Raw genomic sequence first — 11,457 nt, forward strand, 5'->3', positions numbered from 1 at the left:
TTTATATATTTTGAAGATTAGAATTTTCCCTTTAGTTGGAAATTTAAAAGAATCTTTCGGCTTTTAGAGGATTTGCAAAATAAAACCTTACGCTAGTATCTGGGACTAAAAATGATATAGGGATTAATGATAAACTAGAGATTAGTGATTTAGGACAGGACAAAGCTTGGAGGTTAGAAAAATTTTGGGATAAGAGAATTTCGAGTTTGACTTTGATGTTTCTAAGGAAAATTTACTCGTACTATATAGATTTAGGGATGGAATGATATTTCAAACTTGAAGGGATGATTGTACCTAAAACTTGAATCGACCTAGTTGGTTTAAGAGGGTTAGGATGTGGGATAAAAGAGCTAACAAGGTGTGAGGAAGCCAAGTCAAAAATTATGCAAAGGGTCATCTGGATGACAAGTCTTTATAAACCACATAGTTAGCACAATGATTGACAAGGACCAAGGGGTAATCATAAAGGTCTTGGCTTGAGTTTTAAGGCACTAAAGCAATAAGATAGGACTTGTTAAAGCTTGATAAAGCTCGTAAAGATATCATGAGACATGATTAGATCTTAATACATTGGAGTTAACCCTAATAGATCCAAAGAAATAGGAATGATTGACATAATGACCTATGGAGTGAGTGTCAGTTGAAAGACAATCGTGGAATAAGATGTCAAAAACATATAAGGAGTATGGAAACTTCTAAGCCAGTTTTGTGATGGATTGAGCCTACGACAGTAACGTAAGTTTATAAGAGAATATAGTTGAACGATCTAGTATAAATTTAGAATATGATAACTAAATTGGATGGATTTCTAATAAAGGAAATTTAATTGATGTTGGAATGTTTGACAAATTATGAATGCCTGTAAGAGCAGCAATAGGAGCGTGAGGTTCCGTCACATGCGTGATAAATTTGGAAAGTAAAAGAGATTAGATTGTGGGAAAAAAATCTGAAGTCTTAGGAATGGTTAAGATAATGGTGCACGATATGATTGAGTGTTACTCTGGAAATAAAAAATTATGAATCCAAGAGATTAAGGATTTGGGTTAGTATTAATAGAACCACTATAGTTCTCGGAGATGGAACAAGGAATTCTAGCCTAGTGATAACACCATTGGTGCTTGGCCTGTAACAACGGATCTGAGCCTAGAGACCAAGGCAGAGGACTGGTGGTTGGCTTGCAGTTCGAGTGTGATACCCATGAGTCGGAGCAACATAGTGAACTGTGGAGAATGTTAGACGCCAAGATTTGGGCGGCAACGTGGATGTTATGTACGGATTAGAATCCAAGTTCCTATGGGCCGAAGCATTGTGGTAGAATCCCTAACCGTTATAAAAAGGTTGAAGGTTTGGAAGATGACTTAACCTAGATATTTGCCTTGTGGACTATGATTGTCAAAAATTAAATTGAAAGAAAGAAAAGTAATCTTGAGCGAAGAAATAATGTTAGACGAGTTGTTATCGGAGATTTGTGGAAAGGTTCTTGGGGATAATTACACCTACGACAGAACTCGTGAAGTTATGGTTACCAAGAGGTGATGAGTGGGCCTGGGAATTCAAGAATTATGGTGAAATAGTAATTATGTTCTAAGGGTCAAGGTAGGTCTTAACCAGGAATGGAATAATCCATGGTATAGACATGTGTTGTGGATTTGCTTAGGAAATGTGTTTCCAGATTAAGCGAGTGGTGGGACGATTGTTTTCCGGATATAGTCTTTGGGAGGAATTTAATTATGATTATTAACTTGGCTTTTGGTTTAGTGTATATTTACGCACCCCAAGAAATTGTGGGCAATTGGCTTTGATTTAGTTGTCTTGAATCTTACCTTTAGTGATATAAAAAGGTTGGAGAAATAGTAGATATATTTTGGTACTCTCAAAAGCATGAGTTGATCTTTAGAATGGGACGAAGCCAACATAAAGATATGGTAGATTATATGTTGATAAGTAATCAAAAGTGTTATTCTTTTCGAGAGACATGTTGTAACTCTAAAAAGCATATGAACAAGTTATAATGAAAAATATGAGTTTCAGTTCCACTATGAAAATTCTACTTGGGTTGTGGGATTGTAGGCTGAGCTATAAAAGCTATGTTAGGTGTTACCAATGACCCAGTGGGAATCGAAAGTTGTCCTGTAAGGTTTCCATTTAAGGAAGTTGTGTAAAAACTATATCGCCTAGTAAGGAACGAGATTAAATCTATTCCTAGAATCGGGGATGGCGGAGACCTTGTTTGACTTAATAGTGAGATTTTTCTCACGAGATGGATATGGAAAGCACTGCTTAGTTGAGATAGAGCATTTGACAGTACTAGGTTGAGGTGCCACAAAAGACGTATGTGACTAAAGTGCTCGAGTTGATAATGTGATTATGGAAGGTTGTGGTAATGAGAAATAAGGAATTGAGACGAAACGAAGAGTAATGTGTTGGGACAATTTGGGTCATGATTGATGGATAGTATTTTGAAAAGGAATAGTAACATGTCAGGATGTTAGGTTGTCATAAGAGAAATTGTGTTCTTGATAGACCTACATTGATGATTTGCGTGACCAGCCGCAAGAGGCTAAGAAATTATCTCTAAAGTTAATGTGCAATCGAGATACTGATAATGTAGAAAGGTACGCCGAGTTAATTCAATGTTATCAATTTCTGTGTGATCATGGCAGCCGAATTAGTTCAATGTTATCAATTTCTGTATGATTATAACATATGCACTAGCATAAGAGTGGATTGGGAGAATTAGAAGTCAAATAAAATGAGATTTGAGGACACGATTAGAAGTGGTATTAGGTTTTATAAATTATTTTAGGATTCATGTAGCCACTGGTATAGAGCTACAACAAGATATTCTGGAGAATAAGAAACATGTCTGGTAAGGTTGGACCATATAGAAATGTGAGTTAGGAATGATACTTATGACATTTTAATTGGGAGTCATTAGCAATAGCAGTGATTCAATTATCACGGGCCAAATTTCGAGGAGAAATTTATTAAGGGGGGAGAATGTAATAACCAGGAATCTCTTGAGGCTATAAATGGTATTTTATGAATGGTATAAAAGGAATTATCAAAAGAATAAGGCTATAGGACACACTATCGCAGTCTTAAGTGACCGAAATGACCAGAGGAAGTACCCTAGACCCTAGATTTTTAAGGAAAATTATATAGTAATGATGAGTAATACAAGTTATGATTTTAGGCATCAAAAGAAGTTGGATCGGAACAATTTCCGGTACAGTTATCTACCAGGTTGAGAAAATCGAATGATTGTAAGAGATGTAATGCTCGAGATTTTTAGACTTAGATACTTGGGGAAATAGGATATTTTAAGGGATTGTGGATATTTGGAGACAAAAGTTCAATTTCTGAGCCAGGAGAAAAATCATAATTTTTTAGGTTCGAGTAAAAGTATAATTTACCTAAAAATTAGGGGTATTAGTGTAATTAATCCATTCTTCGAGGACTAAAATGAAATTAAAAATTAGCCCAGGGACTATGTTAAAAAAGGTCTAAGTGCAATTACTTAAAAGCTCGGGCCAAAGTGTAATTCTTGAAACCTTTTTACTATGGGCATTTGGGAGATTCAGGAAAAGCCTCATAAATGACTTTAGAAATAAGGAAGAAGTCTCATGATAACGTTAGAGATAAGATGAAGTCTTATGATGACGTTAGAGATAAGATGAAGGCTCATGATCTCTAAAGATGAAACCTCATGATGACTTTAAGGATAAGATTTCGATAAGATTTGAGTGGATAAGATTTTGTTGGATATGCTTTGATTTGGATAAAGATTTGATTCAAATATCAATGATTGCATAAAATCTTAGAAGATTTGGAAATAATTATATAAAATCTTAGAAGATTTAGAATGATGGCAGAATATCTTAGAAGATTTGGTAATGATTATATAATATCTTGGAAGATTTACAATGATTGCAGAAAATCTTAAAAGATTTGAAATGATTGCAGAATATGTGTTTCTTGGTGGCTAAGTTTTCAAAACCTATAAATAGGGGTTCATGGCCAAAGGTTTCTCATTCGAAATTGTGATAAATTCATACTAGACAAGAGTGCTTCAGGTTTAGTGGATAGAGGGATTTTTAAGCATACACGAAACATCACACGCACAGAGCACTTGAGCAGTGCGTGAGGGCGTGTAAGGAGGTGGTTTGGTCAAAAGACTTGAGGAGTTGCACAAAAATCGAGATTGGACACAAGATTCGAGGTGTTATGAGTTTCGTTCGAGGTGAGTGGTTTGATCCTATTCTTACCTTATTTTGAAAGTATGTTGGATATGTGTAATGGGTTCAGGTGAGCGATTTTATCCTTCTGAGCTTAGGATACACATGATTGAACCAGTTCGAGTGGGTGGTTGTACCCTCCAGAACTCGAGATGTTATGCTTATGCGTTTTACTTATGTAATTTTGGTATTGAATGCATATTGAACATGTGGTATATTGCATAAACTGTTTTTACTTGCAAAAGAGTCGGTGCATGGCGTGTGATTTTCATATCATCGGGGCATTGGTTTCCGTGCCGTTGTTATGTCCTTAGGGGAAGGGGTGAGGTCTTCTTGAGAATGGAACAAGGTTAATCTAGGTGAACAAGTGACACGGTAGGGCACTCGAGGGTTAAGTATGTCGCGGCAAGGTCAACCCTAACGGTGTGTGGAATGGATTTTCCACAGGAGGTTGAGTATGTCAGGGAGATTTCTCAAGTTAGACGTGCATGTTGTTGTATCTGTATATGCCATGCTCGTGTGTCTTTCATGCATTCAATATACTGTTTCATGTCATCACTTAGATGTTTTATCATCTAATCTGGGTTATGCCGTTGGAACATTCAAACGTTCCAGCCAGGGACTGCTGCGAGGGCGAGGACGTGGCCAGTTGAGACCAACGATGTTTAGCTTGCTAGTCATTGTATCATTTTGGAAGCTTTAGTATGTATTTTGGTTGAGTATGAACGGTAGTATGATAATATTGTTATCATTTGGTAGTTTTGTAATAAGTGTTTCAGTGTAAAAACACCTTGTATGAATTCGTGGTAGGCCACAATATTTTGATGTTAATGTATCCGCTGCATTATAATATATCTCGTTTAGTTGTTAAGATTATTAATCTTGTTAGTTAAACGGGCAAGACTGAGGTTCTCGGGATTCGTTATCTGCACGTGAAGATTGTTCTTGAAATCACCGCGCGTGATGAACTTGGAAAAAAAAAAAAAGATTCCCGAAAATACCCTTATAGTGACACACCTGGCAAGGCGGGGTGTTACAGTCTTCTATGAGAGGGACTTATACCCAAGCTTCTCTCCATCAGGAAAATCAATAAAGGACTGATCGTCAAAGGGTAGATAAGCGAAGCCCTCAAAGGAGGAAATACTCCAAAATACTGGCCACCCCATGGAAAGAGGTCGGCATTCTCCTAAACCTGTAACAAGGTGGAACAATGAGCCTGACCAAAACCCTACTACCTTTAGTGCTTAGGAGGCAGCGAACACGAAGAAAATGTTTGAATGAGTGTTGCAACAAAATAAGTTATTACTAGTTATAGAGGAGTAATTCCGATGGAGACTGCCATTTGTGGCTAATATAATAGAAAAACCCTTGCCTAGGAAGTTTAAGATGCCCCAAATAACCCCTTACTTAGGTAAGGAGGATTCTTATGATCACGTTCAGAATTATGAGTATTTGATGATACTCCATGGATGGAATGATAAGATAATGTGTAAGGCCTTCCCATTAACCCTAGTTGGACATGCTCGGGTTTGGTTTAATGGTTTATCCAAAGCATCCATTTCCTCATTTGGGAAACTAAAGGTAGAATTCATTAAAGGGTTCATTATTAATAGCCAGAGTAAGAAAAACACAACATATCTCCTTAACATTCAACATAGGAGCAAAGAGACCATACGTTATTATGTGGACATGTTCTGAAATGCCACGCTTGAGATTAATAATCTACCGATTGAAATAGCAGTGTCTGCTATGTTCCAAGGGATGCGACTAACTTCTTTCCAAGAATCCTTGTCTCTAGACCCCCCAAAAGTCCTAACAAACTTGTTTGTCAGTGCAAATAAATACATACACCATACGGAAATAATAAAGGTTGTGACAATAGATAAGGATAGAGAGCGAAAAAGCAAAGAACGGTATGTAAGATAAGACCGTAATCGACAACTAGAGAGTACCCGAAAGGTTGGAAGATGCCAAGCCCTAATTCAATCATTACACTCGGCTCACCCAACCTCGGTCTGCCATATTAGTAGTCATAGAAGGATCGAGCTTTATCAAACTTTCGAAAATGGTGGATCAACCTATAGGAAGAATCATGATGAGTATTGTCGATACCATAGAACTCATGGCCATTCCACTAATCAATGCTAGGAATTGAAAAATCAAATTGAGATGCTTATTTGGGAAGGACACCTATGAAGATATACACAAAAAGAATGGGAGAACGACAAGGAGCCATGAAGGAGGGAAGAGATATCTGAAGGACATGAGAGACATAATAGAGACAAAAAGAGATAAGGAGCAACTACAGACATAATTCACCTCTGAATAACAAACTGACACACCAAGCTATACATATTATTTCGGGTGGTGAAACCCCAAGTTGTATTGTCCCCCTTGTATGAATTGCATACTTAACAATTATTAATAATATGAACCCAAGGCAAATCTGTGAACGTAGGTGCATTTGGCTGAACCACATCAAAAAGAAATGCTTGTACTTTCTCATGCAATACATTATCTTTATTGTGTCCATTATAATGTCTTCATTTTTCGGATGAAATGAAAGATTAATCAAAAGTTATCTTCAAAAATCTCGTTGTCCTGCACATGGCCCGGCAATGAAGTAAAAACTAAAGACTCGCTATCTCGTTAACAGCCCGGCAAAGAGTAAGACAACAAGCTCGTTGCCCCACGCATAGCTTGGCAATAAGAAAAAAATAAAAGCCTGTTGCCCCGCACATAGCCCAATAAGAAGGTGAAAGCTAAATGCCCATTACTCTGCTCATACCCTGGCAACAAGGAAGATAACAAGTCCATTGTCTCACACGTAGCCCATCAATAGGGGAAAAATAAGACATTGTCTTGCATGTAACCCGCCAATGGATATTTTTTCTAATCACGAACGTAGGTATTATGTCGAACCGCAAAAACAAAATAATGATGCCATTTAATTGCGGACGTAAACGTCACACCGAATTGCAAGAACAAAATATGATTGTTCTTTCTAAATCGCGAACGTAGGCATTATGTTGAACTGCGAAAACAAAATATATTGTAAACGTAAACATTACGCCCACAATACCAACAAATATGCGCACGCGGAATTATGGAGCCTCGACATTATAACAAAAAATGCTCATTGTCTAGCTCATAGCCCGACAACAAGGAGGCAAACAAATCTCATTGCCCTATAGGTAGCCTGACAATGAGAAAGCATAAGACCATTGTCTCGTGATTAGCCATACATCAAGGAAGCATAATATCAGTGGCCTCTTAAATAACTTATGTTGCTTCGCCTGACGTTCGAGTGGCGCAATAATCATTGTCCTACAAGAAGAAATGTCATATTCATCATTTTGCAAGTAATCCGACAAACCAGGGAATGGCGCAGCTTGCATCCCCAAGTGACGTCACTCTCGCAAGACCCGATCAAAACCATATTTGAGTTACTCGTCGAAGAAATCGAGTCACTCGACACCTGGTTGCCTCTTCCATTGCTGTAAATAAAGGAGTCTTTATTCCCCATTCGGTATGAAATATCTCATGTTCACATTTTCTTTTTGTATTCGATTACTTTATACTTTCAAGAGGCTAACTTAGGTATTAGAGGGTCTGTGCAGGGATCCTCACTCACGCCCCTAACTGATCTTCTTTTTGGATAAGTTATCCATCGCTCTCAACCTACCTAATGAACTCATCCATCGCTTTCAACCTAGAGAGACTCATCCATCGCTATTGCTACTCTCAAGAGAGTCATCCATCACTGTCACTCCACCCTAAGAGAGTCATCCATTGCTCCCGATGGTCACCTATCGTTCGGATAATCCACACGTAAATCATTCTAAGGTAATTTTTCATTTATAAATTTATTATTGTAATTGAGCAACAACATGAATATTTATAAAATTAGTAGTATTGAAATAGATACAAATCCATTGAACAAAAGTAATTTAAAATTCAAATTATATAATGCAATAATTAACAAATGAAAGAGATTATAGGTTTAAGATAAAATTTTAAGAATCCCTTCTGCTTGAGTATTGGTTGAGTTGTAGTTATCAAATTCAATAATTTATTTTAAAGTTAAATCAGTATCAATAAAGTTAATTATTTTTGAACTAGACCCAAACTGTTTAAGGAAAAAAAAATTGAGACTATCACTTTAGTCCAAATATATTTATTTATATCTACCCATATCACAAACCACGGGAAAGAAATTCTAAGGGTGCGTTTGATTACAAGGGTGAAATTTGGGTAGAAAGAAAATGAATTTTATGAAATTAAATTACCTAGAATTAAATTTTAGGAAAAATAACAATTGAAGGCATTTGATTAGCTTAATTTTCTACTTAGAAATTACCTAAAAATAAATCAAATATATTACACAAAATATTCAAAAAACCAAATATATATACACAAATACACATACACGCAACTTCAGGTTGAAGGAGCTACTGCTGCCTCCTTCAACCAAATTCATTCTGTCATTTATACACAAAAATACATACACAAATATTCATTCTGCCGTTCATCCAAGATTAGTTGAAGAAAAGCATCTGAAACATTCACAAATATACATACACAAATATACCAAATTCATGTTGCTGCCTCCTCCTAGGTCAATGGAAGTTCTCAGCATCTGAAACATTCAACTATATGTTCTCTCGAATATCTTCATTCATTTTCCCAGCAATCAAATGCAGAGGGAAATGAAAAGCATCCATGCAACCCTCGAATACAGTAAACAATAAAGCCAATTGGAATTGAAATTGATTCCCATGAATAACAAACAGGAAAAATCAGAGGCAGAGAAGATTGGTACAAAGATAGACGAACCCTCTATGTACTTTACCAAATTGCTAGCACTGACGGTGCATAAGCCATTCACGACGTCGACAAGGATTGGTCTTGACGTCACCCGTGAGAACCAAAGATGCGCCCTGCTCCACTGGAAGCTCCACCTTCAACTGATCGATTATCTGAGATGATGCCATATTCTTTTCTTTTTTTTCTTCTTGATCTTCCCTCTGTCGCCATCGTCGTTGTCCCCTCAGCCGCTGCCTCTCGTTCGATTGCCCTCTCTCTCTCTCGCCTTTTCGTTTGGCCATTATTCTTCTCATTTGCCTTTGCCAGATCGCTCCATCTCCTTGCCTGGAAAATCTATTCCAGCCCTCCATGGAAAAATGAATTCCAATAAAAGTGAGAAAAGAGGGTCACATAAGCCAAAGTAAGAAAATATTTTTCATGGAAAAATTGGTTAATCAAACACTACAAAAGCTAGAATTTGGGTAGAAACTGATCATTTTCTATGAAAAAAATGTACAATCAAACACACCCTAATTGAAACGTTAAAATCTAAAGGGCAAAAGAAAAAATGAACAACAATCGCTCAATAGATGTATTTATTAGGAAAAATATATTTTAAGAATTTAGAGGTAATATATTATAAGCAAGGTGGCCATTATGCAATCAACAAGAAGATTAAGTTTTTTCCGCCAACTTCTCAATTTACAATGTTGTTGTATTTGGCACGCATTTCACTTATTCACATAGATGCACCCAAAAGTAAAATCACTAAACGGCAAAAAGCCGCTCATCATGGAAAGGTGGCACCCGTCTGAGTTGACTCGTGTCCTTGTCTTTTTTTTTTTTCTTTTTAAATGCTCCCCTTTTGATTTATATATAAATTGAATAAATTTCTGCAAATTGGGACACATTCAAATAACCGTCTTGAAGGTTTTGGATATTTCATTATAATCTTTTACGCATTCACATCACAATTGATAAAACATAATCATAATCAATTCAAAATTATTAGGATTATGCATTTGATTATGGTACATATTACCATTTATCACGATCAATTTAAACAAAGGCTAGAGTAGAGTGTATAATTAACAACTTAACATTTATAGCATAAAATTATTGAATATTTTAATGTAGAGTTTGTAGAATCTTCACACACACACATGTATATATATATATATATGTTGTCATTTCATTGAAAAGTGCAGTGGTCAAGTCATTTAAATTTGCAAAGAAGAAAATAGTTAGAGGGCGCATGAGGGTTCCGTACAAATATTTTGATATTTAAGTTAAATAATGAAAGTAATAAAATGGCAAAAAATAATATTTATTTTAGTATCAAAGATGTAATTTTTTTGAAATATGTATCTACCTATTTATAGAGCAATATTAAATAATTCAAAATAAATCATAATTATAATTCTTATAGATGACACATATCTTAATTATTCATAGTCTAGCTAGGATTAGAATTGTTATAAATAGCTTTTATCTTATATAAATTATGTTTATCTCGCCCATTTTTTGAAATGAAATTTCTTATGAATGATTTTTTATTTTTTTTAAATAATTATTAAAATTATTAAATTCACGTGTTGTGTGGGACCCTTCTTATATTCCGGAAAATATTTTGACGGTACATCGAATTTCCTTTTGACTTTATTGGACAAAAGGATCACGAGCTAAGGCGGCGAGCCGTGCCTTCAACTACGGTCCTTTGGGGCTATGTTGCACGGAAACACCTCATAGGTGCCGTTTCTCCATTTTCGAAACGTTTTGAAAACGTTTCTTATTCCCATTTCGGACCCTATTTATGCTTATTTTTTTAGAAAAATATATATTTCCACGTTTTCGTTTCCTATCAGAAACGTTTCTCGTTTCCATGCAAGATAACTTTGGGGTTGATTGGGTTCCAATAATTTTGTATGCCTTTTTTTTTGTTTTGTCTGTTGGGGTTGATCAATTGATTTAATCAATTTTCTCCTTTGGTTTTATTTTTTTGCACTATGGCGTATCAATATATATATATATGTATGTATTTGATTATACTTAATAATAGATTTAAAATTTGCAGATGCTTATAAAAAACAATTCATTTATTTTTGTGTGACATAAAACATTTTGTATAAATTTGTTATCGAATAGACAGGTAAATAATATTTTTTTCACTAAACAATATTATACTTAACAATCATACCAGAGTTGTAATAAATACTCAATTGTTACGAAATTAGATCGAAAACCAATCATAATTAAAATATCAATCACACACACGAACATAGTACGTGAAAAATTATGAACACAAAAATAAATTATCACTAAACAAATATTATTATAACAAAAGTGATATTGTCACATTAATTCTAATAACCTGAATACCTATTTATAGATCTAAATTTATTTATGGATGTAC

This window comes from Diospyros lotus, chromosome 3, assembly GCF_014633365.1.
Source record: "Diospyros lotus cultivar Yz01 chromosome 3, ASM1463336v1, whole genome shotgun sequence".
Taxonomy (NCBI): domain Eukaryota; kingdom Viridiplantae; phylum Streptophyta; class Magnoliopsida; order Ericales; family Ebenaceae; genus Diospyros; species Diospyros lotus.